The sequence below is a fragment of the Microtus oregoni genome, unplaced genomic scaffold (assembly GCF_018167655.1).
Source record: "Microtus oregoni isolate MIOR12 unplaced genomic scaffold, Mior012 000030F_ref0000283, whole genome shotgun sequence".
Lineage (NCBI taxonomy): Eukaryota > Metazoa > Chordata > Mammalia > Rodentia > Cricetidae > Microtus > Microtus oregoni.
This window is the reverse complement of record NW_024543089.1, coordinates 28,785,745-28,805,796: the sequence shown is the minus strand read 5'-3', so window position 1 is coordinate 28,805,796 and position 20,052 is coordinate 28,785,745. Positions and strand designations below refer to the sequence as shown.

At 38.6% G+C, this 20,052-nt stretch overlaps 1 protein-coding gene and 1 pseudogene across 1 annotated transcript in view; one reads left to right on the top strand and one right to left on the bottom strand.

Annotated features, from left to right (window-relative positions):
- Positions 1-13,423, top strand: part of LOC121465291 — a 43,269-nt pseudogene extending 29,846 nt beyond the window's left edge.
- LOC121465269 (ephrin type-A receptor 6) overlaps positions 1-20,052 on the bottom strand; it is a 919,159-nt gene that overhangs the window by 84,777 nt on the left and 814,330 nt on the right. The gene's annotated exons all lie outside the window — the stretch shown is intronic.

The window sequence follows — 20,052 nt, the reverse complement described above, 5'->3', positions numbered from 1 at the left end:
CAATGTACATATTACTACAATAAATGAGCATATATTAAACTATTAGCAGATAGAGAGTGGAGGTTGAAAGATGATTCAGTGGTTAAGGGCACTTATTGCTTTTGGAGAGGTCCTGAGTTTGGTTTCTAGTACCCATAATTGGCTCAAAATTGCTTGTAAATCCTGCTTCAAGGGATCTGATGCTTCTGGCCCCATTTGGCAATCACATACTCATAGCCACATGCTCAGATATGTATGCACACATAATTTAATACAAATTTTCAAGAGACAGAGAGTATCAAATTACATCTCATGTATACCAATGCATGCAAATAAAAGGATTCCCTAAGTTTAAATGCTAAAGAAAGTATAGTACTATTTTAAGACATCCAGAAAGCAAATGTGAAATCAGGATTTGCATTGTTTATGACAAAAAGAATAAATACAGGTCTGAGGAGTTAATTCAGTGGTTGAGCAATTTCCTAGCATTTTCAAAGACTACATTTGTTCCCTAGCTTGAAAACAAATCATGTAATTTTGTAAATCAAGTATTCAGCATCAAGATACATAAGGGAAAACTCTTGGAGAACAAGGAAAAAACTGGCAAAGACCTTGATCAAGAGAAGCCCTTTTTCCCCTCTCAATTAAATGAGATTTCAGTAAAGAAAAAAGTAAGTAACCATTGAAGAAGTGGCAGAGAGACTCAGAAACCTTGAGAGTTTAGAGAATTGTCTCCACAATCTGCTGTAAGAAATTAGGATCTATCTTACTATTTCTTTATCTCTATACACAGTGTTGTGATATGGGATTTCCCCTATGGATGCCATGAATATGTTTTATTGCTATTGGTTAGTAAAGAAGATGCTTTTGTCCAACAGCTTAGTAAAGTCAGATGGGAAATACAAACATAGATATTTATAGAGAGTAGGCAGAAGGTAGGAAGTTCAAACCCACATTGGGCGCCAAGTGAAGGCATGGTGATAGTACACTTAAGAAAGGAATCCCATACTAGCTCAGAACTAAGAAAGAGACCGGTGTTTATTAAAAGGTAAAACTTACAAAGTCAGGATTCTCTGCTTGAACGATGGATGAAGATCAGATCCAAAGCAAACTGAACAGCAAACGGGGCCCAGGAAGAAGCAGAGAGGAAGGGACTAGATGGACTTCTGCATCTATGAGGCCGTGCCCCAGTATGCGGGTAGTTGCTAGCTATATACCTTCTCACAGCATCAGGAAGATGCCAAGGAGCTGCTGAAGGTGAAAGACACCAGTCATCAACCAGAACCTAACCAGCAGGGCACAACCTCATGGTGTTTCACAGATCAATGGAAATGGGTTAATTTAAGATGTAAGAGTTATTTAGAAATATTGCATAAGGTATTGGCCAAACAGTGTTGTAAGTAATAGAGTTTCTGTGTGATATTTCACATATAGGCAGTTGGGAAACAAAATGGCACACATATGTTTGGTGCTAACCCACTTGGCCAGTCACATACTTCAGGTTGGGTACTTGCATGTCGTCTTGGAGTTAGGAGGAAAGTAGCTGAAAGCATGCAGGCCACTCAGCACCCCTGCTTGTGCAAGCAGCTGGATTGGGTCTGTTAGGCATGCACAGGCAGGAAAGCATGGTAGATTCCTGCCACCATACATGGAGATATTTCCAGGTTGTGCAGCATGCTGCATGGCAGATTTAGCTTTTACTCAGACAAAAAGGGTTTATGTGATACACAGTGCTCCCTAGAGTTGAGGTGGTAAAGACGGCTTCTACCTGGTGGTCCCATAGCTGGTGATAAAGATACCTCTGCCATTTTCAAAGGCTGAGAGGGGAGAACCATCATCCTGGGCTGCTGTGACCATACTGCTTTCCATTTTAAAATGCACGTTGTCAGAAAAGGCTTTCAGATGTGCAATAAAGACAAATTCAGATAGAAATAAACCTCTGAATGGGTCACAGTGCATTAAAAACTGTATGTAGGCTTGGGAGAAAAGAAAAAGAGTATAGATCATTAAAAAGAAGTAAATGGCTTTAAAAAATAAAGCAAAGTCTTTAAAGAGACAGAGTGCAGACAGTTATAGATTAAAGGAGTAATGAAAATAATCCATATAAAGATAGAAAATACAGAGAGAGTCAGGGTTATGAATATTATTTGTGTTTTCTTTGAATTTTTTAGCTGTGAATGAACTAAGTACAAAAAGACATTTCATTGTACAGGTTGCTAAGCAAAACCAAACTTATATGTTATAATGGTATCTTGACTTCAAAATTTGGGTTTAAGGATATATTGCTTTAGAAAAGAGATTCTGCCTTTGTTTCCACAGAGGATAGAAAGCTGTGGATTTCTAACAGGAAAATATAGTTTTATCAAACAAGATTCCCTAAAGCAATGGTCCAGATGGTCCAACATCACAGCTCCAGGACTGCTGGCTGAGTAGGACCTACCACACAGGATACCCCATGAAAGATATGATTAACAGTGCTGCCAATTGGCAGGAAGCAGTCTAAAGAACAATTCCCTAAATTCTCTAAATGATTGTTTATACATGTTTATTTACATTTAAAGGGGGATATGCTACAGAGATAAATGGATTGCATTGGTATGAATCTTGGTTTGTTGATACTAATTTAAGGTCAATTTTGTTATATGTATATTTCTGCTTTTGATTAAGGTATTGTGTTTGTGTAGCACATTTAATAATGTAATGTGTAATTAAGAAATACAGGTTAATAGATAGTCATCTATAATTGAAGAAGGAACTGCGGGATGCTTTCCTGGCTCCCGGCCTCAAAATAACAACACACAAATTCTATTCTTTTAAACACTGCCTGACCCATTATATCTAGCCTCTTCTTGGCTAACTCTCACATCTTGATTAACCCATTTCTAATAATATGTGTGGCACCACGAGGCAGTACCTTACAGGGAAGATTCTAGCCTACGTCCATCTTGGTCTGGAGCTTCATTGCATCTGCCCCAGAGAGGAGAGGCATGGCATCTGCCTCACCTCCTCCCAGCATTCTGTTCTGTTTACTCCACCCACCTATGTTCTAACCTATCAGGCCAAGCAGTTTCTTTATTAATTAACCAATGAAATCAACAGATTGATATATGACACTCCCACATCATATAATAGTCAACCTTGTAGTCGTGTTAGGTTTTCTAGATGTAAAGGAATTCTTCAAACCTTTAAAAGAATAGCAAAATAAAATGTTTTAAGAATTTAGGACTTTTCCAGCTTCGTTCCAGAGATGCAGGGATGGTTCAACATATGAAAATCTGTCAATGTAATCCACCATATAAACAAGCTGAAAAATAAAAACCACATGGTCATCTCATTAGATGCTGAAAAAGCTTTTGAGAGAATACAACATCCCTTCATGATAAAGGTCTTGGAGAGAGCAGGGATACAAGGAACAAACCTAAACATAATTAAGGCAATATGCAGTAAGCCAACAGACAATTTCAAACTAAATGGAGAGAAACTCCCAGGAATTTCACTGAAATCAGGAACAAGACAAAGTTTTCCACTCTCTCCATATCTATACAATATAGTTCTTGAGGTCCTAGCTAGAGCAATAAGACACCAAAAGGAGATCAAGGGGATACAAATTTGAAAAGAAGAAGGCAAACTCTCACTGTTTGCTGATGATATGGTAGTTTACATAAGCGATCCAAAAACTTTTACCAAGGAACTTCTAAAATTCATAAACACTTTTAGTAATGTAGCAGGATGCAAGATTAACTAAAAAAAATTAGTAGCCCTCCTGTACACAGATGATAAAAGGGCTGGAGAAGAAATCAGAGAATCAATACCCTTCATAATAACCACAATAGCATAAAATATCTCAGAGTAACTCTAACCAAACAAGTGGAAGACTTGTATGACAAGAACTTTAAATTTTTGAAGAAAGAAATTGAAGAAGACACCAGAAAGTGGAAAGATCTTGCATGTTTTTGGGTATGCAGAATTAACATAGCAAAAATTGCAACTTTACCAAAAGCAATCTACAGATTCAATGCAATGCCCAGAAAAATCCCAGCAAAATTCCTCAAAGACCTCGAAAGAATGGTACTCAGCTTCATATAGAAAAGCAAAAAACCCATAAGACCATTGGAACAGAATAGAAGACCTGGATATCAATCCACACATCTTCCAACACCTGATTTTTGACAAAGAAGCAAAAAAATCAAATGGAAAAAAGAAAGCATATTTAATAAGTGGTGCTGGCATAACTGGATATCAACATGTAGAAAAATGAAAATAGACCCATATCTATTTCCATGCACAAAACTCAAGTTCAAATGGATCAAAGACCTCAACATAAGCCAGCCACATTAAAACTCATAGGAGAGAAAGTGGGAAATACACTTGAATGCATTGTCACAGGAGACCACTTCCTAAATATAACCCCAGTAGCACAGACACTGAGAGAAACAATTAATAAATGGGACCTCTTGAAACTGAAAAGCTTCTGTAAAGCAAAGGACATGGTCAACAAGACAAAATGACAGCCTACAGAATGGGAAAAAAATCTTCACTAACCCCACATCAGACAGAAATCTGATCTCCAAAATATACAAAGAACTCAAGAAATTGGACACCGAAAGAACACACAATCCAATAAAAAATGGAGTACAGATCTAAACAGAGAACTCTCAACAGAGGAATCTAAAATGGCTGAAAGATACTTAAGGAAATGTTCAACATCCTTAGTCATCAGAGAAATGCAAATCAAAACAACTCTGAGATTCCATCTTACACCTGTAAGAATGCCCAAGATCAAAAACACTGACAACAACTTATGCTGGAGAAGTTGTGTTATAAAGGGAACACTTCTGCATTGCTGGTGGGAATGCAAGCTGCTATAGCCCCTTTGGATGTTAGAGTGGTGATTTCTCAGAAAATCAGGAAACAACCTTCCTCAAGACCCAATAATAACACTTTTGGGTATATATCCAAAGGACACGCAATCGTGCCACAAGGACATGTGTTCAGTTATGTTCACAGCAGCTTTGTTTGTCATAGCCAGAACCTTTAAACAAACTAAATGCCCCTTGACCAAAGAATGGATAAGGAAAATTGGTACATTTACACAATGGAGTACTACACAGCAGAGAAAATTACGATAGCTTGAATTTTTCAGGAAAATAGATGGAGCTAGAAAACATTATTTTCAGTGAGGTAACCCAGATACAGAAAGACAATTATCACATGTATTCACTCATAGGTGGATTTTAAACATAAAACAAAGAAAGCCAGCCTACAAACCAAAATCCCAGAGAATTTAGACTAAAATGAAGACACTAAGAGAGACTTAAATAGATCTAATCTACATGGGAAGTAGAAAGTAGAAAAAAGACATGATCTCCTGAGTAAATTGGAAGCATGGGAACCTTGTGGGAGGGTTGGAAGGTGGAGGGGAGAGGCAGAAAGGGGAGCAGAGAAAAATGTAGAGCTCAATAAAAATCAATAAAATTTATCAAGAAAAAATTATGAAAATCTCAGAAACATCTTTCTTTTCGGTATCAGTATTCCTCAGTGTTTTACTCACTGCTTCCTAGCAGCTTCCTCTATTCTTTTAATAAAGTTTGTTTATACCAACAACAACAACAAAAGAATTTAGGACTTTTCTTGACAATGAGACACATCTACTCCTGGCAGCACCAATTTACTTCAAGAGGATGATGAGCATCAAAGAGGCTCCTCATGAAGTTTGTTAGTCATTTGGGCAAGAAACTGAAGATTGGATGCCCCAATGATATAGAAGAACTTTGGGTGGATGTCCAGGCAGTGAGATGTGTCTGACAATTCTAGAGTTTTTGAAGTTGCTTACAATGCACTTTCTGTTTACTTAGGTAATATATCTTTATGGATTATTTGATGGAGTTGAAGAATAGATTGTTATAGTTTTCCTTAGTTATGATAAAAGATAAAGTATTTATAAATGCTGTAATTATAATTCTTGCTTGATACCTTTATTGTTATATATAACTTTATTATGTTAAATTTAAAACCTTCCTTTTTATTTAAACAAAAAAGGGGAGATGATATAGGAAGTCCTTCTGCATATATGTTGCTTTTATTGATTAATGAATTAAGAAACTCCCTTGGCCTGTTGATAGGGCAGAGTAGAACTAGGCAGGGAGAACTATACTGAATACTGGGAAAATGAAGGTGGAGTCGGAGAGATGCCATGTAGCTTCCAGAGGGGAAAGATGCGAGCTGCCAGCTGGAACATTGACAGTAGGCCATTAACATTGTGGTAAAATATAAAATAATCGAAATTGTCTAAATTAAGATGTAAGAGCAAGCCAATAAGAATTTAGAGCTAATAGGCCAAGCAGTGATTTAAGTTTCTGTGTGGTTATTTTGGGGCTGAGTAGCTGAGAACAAACAAGCAGCCTCCTACAACAAGTATGCTCATAATAAAACAGAGCATGCATGAGTGAAACCATACAACCTCTGAATCCAGAAATCAGGAGCTTGGAAAACAGTTTACAAAGGGTCACAACATTGGGGGACCTAAGGGTCTCTAATCTCAGCCCTGTCTAGCTTACTAGTCAAATTTTACTTTGGGGAATATCTTTCTCCTTTGTAATAAACAGTCTCCATTTATATTACTATCTATGTTTCCCTGACCCAACTCTTTGTTTCAGGACACAAAAAACTGGAAATCTCTGAAGGTGCTCCCTGAACTCAGATATAACATGAACTCAGACACGTATAACAACCCTATCAAGCTTTTCAAAATATATATTACAATGGAGATTTATTAAATTGGTAAAATCTAGGTAGTCCAGCAATGGTTATCTGAGTACTGGGATGCTGAGAAACTGGTAGCTAATATCACAGTCCATAAGTCTGTATGCTTCAGCAGACCCACTCTGAGGCTGAAACCCTGGAGAATTCTGTGAGAGTCACTGGCCTTCAGTGTACACTGTAAGGATGTAGCATCTATGTTCTTTCGGACTTCGGTGGAAGACGGCAACAACAGCATTGGCAACAGTAGCAACAGAGATTTGATCCTCTTACCAACAAGAGTCAATGGTAGACAGGCAAAAAGCAGCCGATTTTCCTTACATCTGTTTATATCTAGTCTGCTGCTAGAAGGCTGATGCCCAAAATGGAGGGTCTATGTTTCTTAATTGGTCCAAATAAATGACCTCAAATATCAACCTAGAGGTGTGTTTCTTACTTGTTTCCAGATCCAATGAAGTGACAACCACAGTGATGGATCTTGGATTTCTCATCTTAGGCTTGGTCACAGAAGTATGTCTGGTCTCTCTGATGTCCCTCATGCCTCTGAGTTGCCTATGGATCAATTTCTTAAAGAGTTTTACTTCTGAATTACAATTTTCTCCATAACAACCTTTGTTTGATTTTGGCCATCCATGTATGTATATTCCCTGTCTAGCTCCAGTCTTTCAATGCATTATTTAAAAGATAAACAGAAGTGCTTGGGCAGGGAGAGGGAATCTAGAAGACAGTGCAAACACACTCTCTCTATCTATCTATCTATCTATCTATCTATCTATCTATCTATCTATATATTTTTTTGGTTTTTCGAGACAGGGTTTCTCTGTAGCTTTGGAGACTGTCCTGGAACTAGCTCTTGTAGACCAGGCTGGTCTCAAACTCACAGAGTTCCGCCTGCCTCTGCCTCTCGAGTGCTGGGATTAAAGGCGTGCGCCACCACCGCCTGGCTGCAAACACTATCTTTTAACTAGAAGTTTCTCTCCTACCTGCCAGTTCCCAAATAAATATTCAGAGGATTATATTAATTATAAAAGTTTGGCTGATGACTCAGGGTTATTAATAACGGCTCTTACTTTTAAATTAACCCATTTCTATTATTTTATATTTTACCATGAGGCTCATGACTTGTTATTTCACCACTTGCTTTTCTGGTGGATCTCTCTGACTCTACCTTCTTTTCCCCTGCCTCTCTTCTTGGATTCCCTACTTGGTTCTATTCTGACTGGCTATTGACCAAATTAACTTCTTTATTAACCAGTCTCTGTACGATATATTCACAACATATAGAAGGGCATCCTACATTACTATCCTGTTTGTGAAGCCTGAAAAAATATTGTAACACCCTGACCTCATCATTTGGCATAAAACCTCAATTTAAAAGTAATAGGATGTCTTAGCCCCAAGGTAATAGAATGTCCTAACCAGGCAGTCATCGGATCAATTCTGAGATCTTTAACAGTTTCAAAAAAGAGTAAACAAAGTCTATGTCCAACCAGTTCTAAAGGAACTGGTTCCCAAGGAAGGAGGGAAGCATATTTAAAAACTTTAATCCAGAAAAGGGATGAGGAAATGATGTTCCAAAACACAGAGAACAAAATAACAGGATATAATGGCCCAATGGGTCAGTCTTTTCTCTGAACAGTCCAGTCATGTCTACACACATGTATCTACATTCATTCACTTTCAATAAATTTCCTTGCTATAACTTTCTTTGAATGTTCTTATATAAGAACCCCTTCCTGAACTGGAGAGATGGATCAGTGGTTAAGAGCACTGGCTGCTCTTCCAGAGGTCCTGAGTTCGATTTCCAGCAACCACATGGTGGTTCACAACTGTCTGTAATGAGATCTGGCGCCCTCTTCTGGCATGTGGGCATACATGGAGGTAGAATATTGTATACATGAAAACAAACAAACAAAAAAGAACCCCTTCCTCTTCCTCCTTCATTATCTTCTTGTTGATTTTCATTCTCCTTCTTTTTCTTTGTTTCTATGCAACAAAGCTCACCTGACACTTGTTAGGTAGATCAGTATGGTCTCAAACTTGCCAGGCTCTGTCTTTTGAATGTGAGTGATAAGATTAAAGATATCTACCATTTTGAGCAGCTAAATTGTGCTTGACAAGTGTGTGTGTGTGTGTGTGTGTGTGTGTGTGTGTATGTGAAAGACAGACAGAGAGAGAGAGAGAGAGAGAGAGAGAGAGAGAGAGAATGCAGCAAAGCAATTTCTTTCTTGCTTCTGTTTCATATCTGAGACTTAGCTATTATCAAAGTCATAATATCTCTGTAGTCGCAATTCTAAGCCAATCACTCTCTAACATTCTATGTCTAATAATTTTTTTCTTCCTCCTCTGGTAGATTTCTGTAGTAATGTTTCAACATCACTAATATTCAGTAATGTAGGAAACCATTCATCTTTTTATTTTTTCTCATGTCCTCATATTGTTGTTTATCTTAATTTTATTGCCAAATATTTTAATAATTCTGTTACAATCAAATTAACTACCTGATTTGCTTTTGCCTTGTTATAACCATGTTCTAAGAATCCAACTCTGGCTAAACTCTACCTTGTGCTTTTGGTGCAGCAAACCCACACATGAGAAAATCATACAACATGATGATGAGGTTGCATTTTAAATTCAGGCTCCTTCACCTCAACAGAATTTACTCATGTGCTTATCTTTAAAATCGTTTATATGCTTCATTGCTCTTTTCAGCCACTGCCTTATTTCTTTGATTTCTTTTAGAGTTAAACCCTCAAGTTTCCTTATTTCCTGGCTTCAAGGTGTCTACTGTCATTTCCCATTCAAACCAAATATCACCTTCATCTCTTCATTTAATTTTTACTTTCAAAGACAATGATTATCACCATCATTATTGCAAAATCAAATGATCATTCTTGATCTGTCTTCCCTGAAAAACTTATTCCTTCTTGAATCACTTTTCCTTGATCCAAGGACCCCACTCAGACTTGGCTTCTTCTATCCATTTCTGAGCATTTCTTCTCAGATTCTCATCTTCTCAACTCTTAGCTCAGGATGTCACAGCACACTCTCTATTCTCTTAGTAGACATACATCCTTAAATGACACTGATAGGCCAGAAATTCACAAATTATCTTCTTTGGACTCCAGGTAGGTGTGTGTACATGAGTGTGTGTGTGTGTGTGTGTGTGTGTGTGTGTGTGTGTGTGAATATTTTGGCTCAACATCTCAAGTTGGCGTGTCATGTCTAACATATTCACAAGTAAGCATTTTCATCTTTCCCCTACTGCAATTTCATACAGCCATCCTTTTTAGGACACCCAGAAAACTTTGACTTTTTTTTTTAACATACCATAATTTTTCTCATACTCAATGCAATTAGAATTCTGGTAGCTCTAAGTTAAGAATATATTCAGAATTCAATTACTTTTGTCATCTCAATAGTTTTTACATCTGCATGTGTTTTAGAAGTTGAGGTAGTCAGTCTTTTTTTTTACGTTAAAAAATTACAGGCATCAATTTTAACAATAGTCTATTTTTGATATGATTTAATTTACATATGCAGCACTCATGACATTTAATTAAAAGATCTGATGGATAAATTGGTTTTATTCTTATAAAGTATTTTATATAAATGCAACCCAAAGTTTATGTAGAACAAATGTTTCAAATGAGTTTTTGTCTTACTAACATGACAGTAATCCAGATTCATAAGAAGGAAGCTATGTTTTGATTGTCAATACTTTAAAAGTGGAAAATTCACTGGGAACATACCAGCTAAGCAGAGCAGGGAAACAGATAAACTAATCTGAAGACTGTCACCACACCCTTCTCCTGTCAAAATCCAATCCCGTAGTCTTGTCCCTAGCTCTGCAACAGGACACTAGCTGCAGTCTTCCTTTTCCCGTGCCCACATCTCCTGTGGATCCCACAGTCAATCCCCTTGTAACCTTCCTCCCAGTACTCTGTTACTTTATCATAGCCCCTAACAACAGGAAGCACATCCTGCTAACCCACAGGTCATTCCTGCCAGTAAACTAGGTCTTCTCTTTGTATTCCCCCAGACCAATTCCCCAGTACCATCCCAGATCTGTAGCATAACATATTTGGCAGCCTAACCTGACACCCTTCTCCCGTCGTCTATGGATCTCATAGATCTTCCTGTTCTAACCTTCTTTCTCCAACTCCTTGCTTTGTGCCAGACACAAATCACAGCAGGCTCCCCCTGCTAACCCAAGAGCTGCTTCTCCTCGGACAACAAGTAGACTGAAGGCAAACCCTTCACTTTTCCTACTGCTCATCAGATATAAACTTTCCAAGTCTCAGAAACCCATTAGGATCTTCTTTTCCCTCTATGACTTCAACCCCAAGGGGTTACAAAGACCTTCTTTCCCAGTCGTTCTTTCCTTAATACATCCTAGCATTCCAGCCTCCAATACTAGTAGATATTCCTTATGAACACTTCAGCTAAGTAGGCCAGGAAACCAGGCAACACACAGTATCATACTCTTAGAAAATCCGGAGAGGAAACAAAACCAGAAATATCCAACAAAAATAAATCCAAAAATCAGTACCTACACCTATAACCACCCCAAACACAGATGCCTAGACAATAACAGCCAGGGCAATATGTGTTCTAGCACAGCAGGCCCTGAATTTTCCAACATAGCTGAAGCACAAGAAAAAAAAAGAGTTAGATGAAGATGGTAGAGGTTCTTAAAGAAGAAATAAATAAATCCCCTAAAGAAAGCAAAAAGATAAATAAACAAACCCACAAACAGTTGAAAGAAAGGAATAAACTTTCAAGACCTGAAAATGGAAATAGAATCAATAAAGAAAATACAAACTGGGAATGAAAAAATTATGAATTTTGAACACAAATTACAGAGGCAAGCTTCACTGAAAGAATACAGGAAATGGAAGAGAGAATATCAGGCATTGGACATATGATAGAATAAATAAGTGTATTGGTAAAAGAAAATGTTAAATCTAAAAATCCCTGACACAAAATATTCAGGATCTAGGACTCCATGAAAAGACCAAACCTAAGAATAATAGGAATACTCCAGTGTAAATGCTCAAATAATAGGAGAAATCCATGTCAAAAGTACAGAGAATATTTTCAACAAAATCATAGAAGAAAAATTTCCTGACCTATAGAAGGAGATACCTATAAAAGTACAGGAAGCATGCATAACATCAAGTGATTGGACCAAAAAATAAAGTCCTTTTGCCACATAATAATCAAAATAATATATACACTGAACAAAGGGAAAATATTAAGAGCTGTAAGGGAAAATGATCAAGTAATACATAATGATAGACTTTTTAGAATTACACCCGACTTCTTAATAGAGACTGTAAAAATTAGAAAGGCCTGAACAGCTGTGCTGTGGACTCATTACCTTGGAGTAAAGGATTGGGAAAAGATATAACAAGCATATGGATCTAAGAAGCAAGATAGTGTAACCAGTTTACTATGTAACAAAATAGATTTCAAACTAAATATATACATACTCACTAAAGGAAATGGTCACATACTTACTAAATGAAAAATCCATCATGATGTCACTTTAAATCTTAACATTTATGCTCTAATCACAAAGCACCCAAGTTCATAAAGAAATACTAGTGTGGGAAGTCCTTCTGTCTATGTGCTGCTTTTATTGGTTAATAAGTAAAGCTGTTTCAGCCAGTGGCTTAGCACAATAGGGCAAGGTGAGAGTAACAAGCAGATAGAGGAGGAAAGAGTAGATGAAGTTGGGAGAAGCCACGTAGCTGCCTGCAGGAGACAGATACACAGGAACCTTGCCAGTAAGCCACAGCCATGTGGCAATACACAGATTAATAGAAATAGGTTCATTTAAGATAAAAGAGTTAGCCAGAAATATGCTAGAGTGATTGGCCAAACAGTGATTTAATTAATACAGTTTCTGTGTGGCTATTTCAAATCTGGTTGGCTGGGGATGCTCGAGGAGCCCCCCTTCCCAACAAAACAATACTACAGCTTAAATTGCTCATTGAGGCTCACATACGAATAATAGGAGACTTCAATACCCTACTTTTACTAATGGACAGATCATCCAGACAAAAACAAAACAGAGAAATTCTAGAACTAACAGATAAACCAAATGCACCAAACAGATATTTATAAAAAATTACACCCAAACTCAAAAGAATATACCTTCTTTTCAGTAATATATTTCACAATAGCCTCACATAATATAAAATATCTTAGAGAAACTCTAACCAAACAAATGAAAGTCTTCTAGCTAAAAAAGTCAAGTCTTCTTTCTCTCGGACCAGGTGGCCTCAGCGGTGAGCAGTGCAGCCACAGCCAAGATTAAGGCTAGGGACGTGAGCGGCAAGAAGAAGGAGGAGCTGCTGAAACAACTGGACGAGATTTGAAGGTGGAGCTATCCCAGCTTCACGTTGCCAAGGTGACAGGTGGCGCTGCGTCCAAGCTCTCCAAGATGCGAGTTGTCCGCAAATCCATCGCCCGTGTTCTCACGGTCATTAACCAGACTCAAAAGGAAAACCTCAAGAAATTCTACAAGGGCAAGAAGTACAAGCCTCTGGACCTGCGACCCAAGAAAACTAGAGCCATTCGCCCCAGGCTCACCAAGCACGAGGAGAAGCTGAAGACAAAGAAACAGCAGCGGAAGGAGAGGCTGTACCCGCTAAGCAAGTATGCGGTCAAGGCCTAATGGAAGGGCAATAAAGTGCAAGACTGGCAAATAAAAAAAGAAAAAGGAAAAACAGTCAAGTCTTTGAAGAAAGAAATTAAAGAAGGTATGAGAAGATGGAAAGATCTCCAATGCTCATGGACCAGTAGGATTAACATAGTAAAAAGGACCATCCTACCAAAATTGATCTGCAGATTTCATGTAATCCCCATCAAAATTATAACACAATTCTTTACAGACCGTGGTAGAACAATTTTCAACTTCATATGAAAAAAAAAAAAAAACCAAAACAGGATAGCTAAGACAACCCAGCGCAATAAGACATCTTTTGGAGATATCACCATCCCTGATTTCAAGTTGTACCACAGAGCTACAGTAATAAGAACCAAATGACTTTGGCATAAAAATAGACATGTTGATTAATGACATTGATCTGAAGATCCAGACATAAATCCACATACATATGGATGTAGTAATAGGAGCGGCGGGGCTGCCTCCCCAGCACCATGGCCGCCTGGCTAGCTTATACCCCGAAATAATTACACGGACACTGTATTCTTTTAAACACTGCTTGGCCCATTATATCTAGCCTCTTCTCGGCTAACTCTTGCACCTGGACTAGCCCATTTCCAATAATCTGTGTAGCCCACGAGGTGGCTTACCAGGAAGATTCTAGCCTACGTCCATCCTGGGTCGGAGCTGAATCGTGTCTGCCTCAGAGAGCAGAGCTATTGCCTCTGTCCGGGAGAAGGGAGCATGGCGTCTCTGCTCCAGAGAGCAGAGCTGTCGAGTCTGAGCTCACTTCCTCTTCCTCCCAGCATTCTGTTCTATTTACTCCTCCCACCTATGTTTTAACCTATGAGGCCAAGCAGTTTCTTTATTACTTAACCAATGACCTTCCTCCATCATATGGACAATTGATTTTGGATAAAGAAGCCAGAAATACAACCAAAAAACCATAGCATCAACAAATAGTGCTGGCCAAGCTGGATGTTGGCATGTGGAAGAATGCAAATAGATCCATTATCTATCACCCTGCATAAAACTCGAGTCCAAGTGGATCAAAGGTGTCAACACAAAAACAGTACCTAATAGAAAAATAGTGAGGAATAGCCTTGAGCACATTGGCATAGTAGACAATTTTCTGAACAGAACACAGATAGCACCTATGATCAATAATTAATAAATGGAACCACACGAAACTGAAAAGTTTTTTTAAGGCAAAGGACACTTTCATTAGGATAAGACCTACAGAATGAGAAAAGATTTTTCACTTCACATCCAAAATATATAAAAAAATCAAGATATAAGACATCAAAAAAACAAACAATGCAACTCAAAAATTGGGTACAGATTTAAACAGAGGATTCTCAATAGAGTAAACTCAAATGTCTGAGAAATACTTAAAGGTGTGTTTAACATCTTCATCCATTGGGAAATACAAATCAAAATTACTTTGAGATTTCATTTTACATGTATCAAATGGCTAGGATCAATAATACAAGTAACAGTTTATACTGGCAAAGATGTGGAACAGGGGGAACACTCCACCATTGCTGGTGGGAGTGCAAACTTGTACAGTAACTATGGAAACCAACATGACTGTTCCCCAGAAAGTTGGGAACCAACCTACCCCAAGATGGGGTCTTGGGGCCATAGTGTTGTAAGATCCAGCTTTAGTTGGAGGAGGGCCTTGGGTGGGTGCAGTAGAAACATCCTGCAATGTATGATGGTGATTCTAATGAGGATTTCTAGTAGTGCAGGGATACAGAATCTCAACCTGTCATCTCTTGTTGCCAGGCAAGGCTCCCAGCAGCAGGACTGGGTTGCAGTTCATTGAATCGGTGTCCAAGGGGGTCCATGGAAATTCCCAAACTCCCAGCCTGTGGTTAACAACAAAAGTTAGCTCTCTGCAAACCGACACCTGAGCCCTAATACTGGGCACTACACTGCATAACTCACTGAACACAGGGAAGCTGAGCTGGTGCCTACATGGAGTCTTTACCCCTATGTTCTGGTCTCTTTGGTGCAGGAAGTTACTCTACAGGCTATTAAAAGAGTATTGTGGACACCATCCCAGACACAAAATCTTTGACCTACAGTCTGTCCTTCCCACAAAATAAGCAAGGGCAATGGTGGCACAGAATTTGTGAGAATGGCTACTCAATATCTGATTTGACTTAAGACTCAATTCATGAGACAGAACCTATACCCAACACTGCTTGGGTGACCAAGAACCAGAGACTATATATCCCAGAGACCTAGGGTAAAATCAAACATTACTGGTTTAAAAAAAATTAATAAAATGACTCCTATTGATATTCTTTTGTACTTAGAGTTCAGTGACTTATTCACTTATCATTAGAGAGGCTTCCTCCAGGAGCAGATGGGAACAGATGCAGAGACCCACAAGCAGACATTACACGGAGAGCTCGATGGGAGCTTTCCATCACATCCCTCTTCTTAGAGCTCTTCCAGGAAAGAGAAGGTAGAAGACTGTAAGAGCCAGAGGGGATGGAGGACACCAAGAGAACAAGTTCCTCTGAATTAACTAAGCAAGGTGCACATGAGCTCACAGAGACTGAGGCAGCAAGCCTTCATCGGTCAGCACTGAGTCCTCTGCGTATATTACAGCTATTCGTTTAGTATTTTAATGGGATTCCAGACCATAAGAAAAAGTGCGTCTCTGACTCATCTTCTTGTTCTTAATACTCTTCTCCTCCTGTTGGGCTGCTGTGTCCAACTTTGATATGATAGTTTTTACCTCATTTTATTTTATTTTGTCATGTTTGGTTGTTATCTCTTAGAAGCTTGCTCTTGCCTAATGAAAGACAGAAACAGAGTTGATTCAGAGGAGAGAAGAGATGGGGAGGAACTGGGAGGAATAGAAGGAAGGTGTTGTGGGGTATTTGTACTCTGTATGAAGATATAGGGTGACTGGTGTAATAAAAAGTTGAAGGGCCAAGAGTTAAACAGGAGAGGTGAGGCAGGACTTCCAGGAAGAGGGGAACTGAATGTTAGAATCTGGTACAACAGAAGATGCCAGCAGGACACTGCAGAAGTCAGTTATACAGAATGGAAAAGAGGTAAAGAGCCCGTGGCGGAACATAGATTAATAGAAACCAGTTAATTTAAGTCGTAAGAGCTAGTTGGGAACAAACCTAAGACAAAGGCTAAGGTTTGATAATTAATAGTATGTCTCAGAACCATTACTGGGGAGCTAGTGGCCTCAAAGAAAGTCCAACAAGAAAGTCCAACAGGAAGGGAAACTATAATTATATGATTAAAATATATTTTTCAATAGAAGAAAAAATAAAAAGAAAATGAAATATAACAACATTTAATCACTGGAATTATCAAGGAAAGCTCTTGTTTAGTTCATTAAAGAAGAGTCTCGACTCCTGCCAGGAGCCAGGTCCGTCTCTGACTCTTGCCAGGTTTTGAGGCCCTATTCCTTATACTGGGCTGACTTGTACAGCCTTAATACAAGGGAAGGTGCCTAGTCCTATTGCAACATGGTAAGCCATGTTTGGTTGATATCCATGGGAGGCCTGTCTTTTACTGAATAAAAATGGAGGCGTGGTGTATGTGGGGGTGCAGAGGAGTAGCAGGGGGGATTGGAAGGAAAGGAGGGAGGGGAACCTGTGGTCAGGATGTAATAATATCACTAAAGGGAAATATTTTGAAATTACTACTAAGTTTCAAAATTATAAATTGAATTATTCTAAAAAAGATGATTTTTTTGCTTAGAATTTATTTTTCATTAATTGGAATAATTTAACACTGTTTTGATGTGTATAATCTCCCATTAACAGGTTTGGGTTTGTATATTTGCTTTCTTAGTAATAAACACAGTATGAAGCCAATTAAAGAAAATAAAATGAAATAAAAATTACACTTTGCAGACCTTTAGGTGTCTCTTTCTGTTTGGTCCCTGATGATCTTTTAACTACAGTCCAAGGTCTATGTATTTTGTTTATAAAATCAGTATTTAAACAAGCTTTCTTTTGTGTTTTGTTGGAAAGTCAAACCAATAAAGCATTGCTTTTTCGTGGTTTGTTTGCAGTATAGGCCACATTATAATATTCTCATGTAATTACAGTAATAATTCCTATATGACTGAGACTCTTGATATATCTGAATATTGAAAGCTTCTAATTGTTTATATAAACTTATCCTGCAATCTGATGATTAGCCATTCCGTGACTAAAAATTTCTGATGAAGGGTGTCAAAACTGGGTTCTGCCTTGAAATTGGTCGGGAGGAGGAAAGATGGAACACGCTGTCTTACAAGATTGTGGCTTTAGATGACAACAGTGAGCAGCAGACACACAGCCTTCTTCAACCAATCGTTTTCCTGTCTATTTCTAATTGAATCAGTCAGTTATTTGACCCGAATAACCATTTCCTCAAGTGTCTGCAATAAGCAGAAGCCATTGTACTGTAATTTTCAAGGACTTGATTTCAGCTCAGTAATTGAATTTTCCTGATTTCTTTGTGATACTCCCTGGGAGTATCACACTGCAGAAAGCAACAGAGAATAGTCCGGGCTAGACAGAATTTATTTTTGTCTCTTTTTGTTTGAGAATGCAAAGCAGAGGCCTCATTCATTGATAAAATGATTAGGTAAAATTTTGTTGATCTAGTAGCTCAGTTATTTTGTATAGCATGCACTATCAGAATACTATTAAATATGAACTTATCCATGTTCACATGGATAAAAATTAGTGGTTGGAAGAAATTCATGACAAATGTCCTTGCCTACATGTTTCATGAATCATATCTAAATGAGCAAGTAGAGGTCAATGTAGCTTTTTAAACATCTGTACAAATGAAAATTGAGACAGTTTGTACACTTGCTTGAGACATAGCTTTAGGTATGAAGAAAAGAGACATTGTATTGTTCATATGCCTGCTTTAACCTCCATATCAATATAATTTCTAAGGTAATGAACTATTCTTGAATCACCTAGGTTTTTTTTCCTCAGTGTTCTATGTTCTCAGAATGCAGGTTTCTTTCACCCTGTACCTACATCTTTTTAAACTATAGTTCTCTTTCATAAAATGCCTATTTTTTTTCCTTTGGGATATTGAAAAAATACTTTCTTAGAAAACATTTTAGTTAATACTCCTTGCATATATCATGTAAATGAAGGGCTAAATATACTCTTATTAGTGGTAAACAAAGATATACTTTAAACAATTATAGAAAGGCAGGATTGGCTAGACCAGCTAGTTCCATGTCAGTCTAATTCTACTAAGATGGACTTGGCTGGCTGTGCTGGCACACCTGATCTTTGCTCCAGAACTGTATTAAGAAAAGGGTATAAATGAACCTTGAGAGCTTGTCTGAAGGTTCTAACAGGGGAGCGCAGTTATTCCTACACCCTTGACCAAAGACTGGTTTTCCTCTATTCAGGAAAGATCGGCCTCTTCTTCGATGGAGCACGCAGCTTCGGGAGGGATGCACATGGAGCTGGTGAGGGAGGAAAGGGACACCAGCCTAGCCAGTCATTCAGGTCAGCCGAATCAACTCTGGCGGTCAATGGAGTGGCAGATGTCGCAGCCAGATCACCCTCACATTCGTGATGGGTACACCCACTGAAACAGTTTACCTAAGCTAATGGGAGTTCACCAACTCCAGCCTGACAGGGAAGGAAACAGCATAGGACCAAACTTGTCCCTCTGAATGTGGGTGACAGTTGTATAACTGGGGCAGACTGCAGGGCCACTGGCAGTGGCACCAGGATTTATCCCTACTGCTTGTAATGGCTTTTTTGGAACCTATTCTCTTTGGATGAATACCTTGCTCAGCCTAGATATAGTAGGGAGGGCTTTGGACCTACCCCAAAGAAATGTGCCTTACCCTTTCTGAGGGGGTGGGGTTGGGAGGGTAGGTGGCGAGAATGGGAGCAGGGGAGAGACTGGGAACTGGGATTGGTATGTAAGATGAAAAAAGTTTATTTTCTTTCATTCTTTCTTTCTTTTTAAAGAAAAAGGTAAAAAAATACCTACACTAAATCTTGAGCAACCAGGTCATATAGAGACTGAGTTGTCAATGGATTCAGAACATTTTATAGAAATTTGTATGGTAAATTTCACCCTGATTCAGGGTAGAAAACCTTGTTCGAGTTCCATTTGGTGTAAACCTATCCTTAAATGTGTGTGTTCATGGGAAAATTTTTTAGGGGGTTTGTATACATATGAACATGTTTGTACTGAGGACAGAAGTCAGTCTTGTGGGTCCTTTCTCAGATGCCATCCACCCCCCTATTATTGTTTGAGCCAGGGTCTCTCACTGGGACCTGGGTCTTGTTGATTCAACTAGGCTTCCTCCTTTGAAAGACCCATGATTTCTGCTGTCCCTCCCTTCCGAGTGACTGTGATTACCAGCACCTGCCACCCTGCCCATATGTCATATCATGATGAGGATGGAACTCAGATCCTCATGTATATGCAGAAGGCACTTTACCAGCTGAACTGCCTTTCCAGCCCCAGCCTGATCCTTCTGATTTTCTTTTACTATGTTAAGTTTGGCTGCTGCCAAGACATTGCAACACTTGGCTGTAAAACTGCAAAGGAAGTTCACAATTCAATAGCTACTAATCCAGCTCATCCTTCACCAGTGAAAAGTGGATGAGAGTTTGTTT